Raw genomic sequence first — 2,500 nt, 5'->3', positions numbered from 1 at the left:
AAAGGTACATGTTGACGCAAGAGATGATAATTTATACCTTACCTTATATGTTTGTACCATGTCTAATAATAATAGTAATAATAATAATAATAATAATAATAATAATAATGATAATAATAATAATATTTTTAATATTATTATTATTAACTATAATAATAATAATAATAATAATGATGATGATGATATTATTATTATTATTAATGATAATAATAATAATAATAATAATAATAATAATAATGATATTATTAATAATAATAATAATAATAATAATAATAATAATAATAATAACACAAATAATAATCATGATACTACTACTACTACTACTACTACTACTACTACTACTAATAATAATAATAATAATAATAATGATATTATTAATATTATTATTATAGTGATAATAATAATAATAATAATAACGATAATAATGATAATAACACAAATATTAATTATGATACTACTACTACTACTACTACTACTACTAATAATAATAATAATATTATTGATGATGATGATATTATTAATATTATTATTATTAACTATAATAGTAATGATAATGATAATAATAATAATGATAATAACACAAATAATAATCATGATACTACTACTACTACTACTACTACTACTAATAATAATAATAATAATAATATTATTATTATTATTATTATTAGCTATAATAATAATAATAATAATAATAATAATGATAATAACACAAATAATAATCATGATACTACTACCACTACTACTACTACTACTACTACTACTACTACTACTAATAATAATAATAACGATAATAACACAAATAATAATCATGATACTACTACTACTACTACTACTACTACTAATAATAATAATAACGATAATAACACAAATAATAATCATGATACTACTACTACTACTACTACTACTAATAATAATAATAATAATAATAATAATAATACATTACCTCAATGTATGGTGGTTACTTAGTCTGAGGCTCAGCTGGAGATGAGTAGCCAGGCCTTGGGGTGTCCACGTCCAGGAGGAACAAAAGCAGGTCATAAGCAAATCACTTGCCTCTCTTGATGGGAGAAGATTCAAATTTTTGGGGGTTAGGCTTTTATGTTCACGGCGAAAAGCTGTACGAAAATTCTTGATCTTTTTCTTCAGCATCTCCACCTCACAATTGAATATATCAGCTAATCTCCGTAGTGCATCTAATTTAGCCTGATTATTCTTGTATTCTTGCAAGCATACATCCCACAGAACTGCAAGTTTTCTATAATCTTCTATGAATTCTACGGTTTTATCTTGCGGCCAATTCATCTTGCTGCCTTTTAACACGGAATCCTTCCCGTGACTAGTGGGAAGGCGTTCAACACTAAGAAACAGGCTAAATCTTGTCGCATGCGTCAGGCAACACGGCAACATGTTTCCACCTGTCGTATGCCACACAATCGCATGCTACATGTTGCCTTCTGTTGAACTGGTTGAAACACACTTAGCCCATGCGACAATGTAGCATGCCACATGTTGCCAGAATGTTGCCTCGGTGGAATCCCACCTTTAGACAGAGGGGTAACCCAGGGGAGTGTACTTGGCCCAATCTTATTTTGCATCCATACTATTGGTCTATCGAAAATACTACAAAGTCATGGTGTGAAGTTCAAACAATTTGCGGATGACACATAATTTTATTTCTCCATAAATGATATAGATGCCTCTACTGAAACTCTAAACTCTAGAGAATGGATAACATTTAAACAACTAAAATTAAACGAGAATAAAACTGAGTTCATGGTGGTGGGTATGAGAAACAGTGAGAAACCGATACCTAGTAAAGTTCGAGATCTAGGTATATTTATTGACTGTAACCTGTCTCTCATAGCCGGAATAAATAATGCTCGTTATCATCTAAAAAATATTGCGTTTCTAAAAAAGTACCTGGGTGAAAATTCTGTAAAGAAACTTGTGATAAACTGTGTTATTACCAGGATTGACTACTGCAACTCCTTCTATTACAATTTACCAAAAGTGCAACTTAAGAAATTGCAAAACATAATAAATAGACGAGCAAGACTGATAAAAGGTTCCCCACCTAGAGGAAGGATCACCCCTATACTAATTGATTTACACTGGCTGCCGATTAAAGCGAGAATTGAATTTAAAATATGTTCAATAACTCACCAAGTTATCAGAACTGGTCGTCCAACATTTGTTGCGCAGCCAACAAATCGTGGCGACACAAGAATAGTTACATATGGTTTCAAACTATTGGAACCTAGATATATGTCTATTGTAGGCTCCAGAGCTTTTAAATATGCCTTCCCGAGACTATATAATAAGCCCCCACGAGACATCCGAATGACTGAAAACATTAAGGTTTTCAAGAGGAAACTGAAGACTTTCTTATTTCATCACTCGAATAACAGGGACGATTTAACAGTAAATGAACAATACGGGATATGAAACATTAAATATTCTGAACGAGCAAGGTAAAATGACAGTGGAGGTCCTATAGAGA

The 2,500-nt window shown here is 30.2% G+C and overlaps 1 protein-coding gene and 1 pseudogene across 1 annotated transcript in view; one reads left to right on the top strand and one right to left on the bottom strand.

Annotated features, from left to right (window-relative positions):
- The window catches only part of LOC137638977 (uncharacterized), a 3,074-nt pseudogene extending 1,667 nt beyond the window's left edge, over positions 1–1,407 (bottom strand).
- LOC137640095 (alpha-1A adrenergic receptor-like) overlaps positions 1–2,500 on the top strand; it is a 257,804-nt gene that overhangs the window by 248,310 nt on the left and 6,994 nt on the right. The window lies entirely within an intron of this gene.

Source organism: Palaemon carinicauda, chromosome 4 (assembly GCF_036898095.1).
Source record: "Palaemon carinicauda isolate YSFRI2023 chromosome 4, ASM3689809v2, whole genome shotgun sequence".
NCBI classification, from domain to species: domain Eukaryota; kingdom Metazoa; phylum Arthropoda; class Malacostraca; order Decapoda; family Palaemonidae; genus Palaemon; species Palaemon carinicauda.
This window is presented reverse-complemented; position numbering and strand designations above follow the sequence as displayed.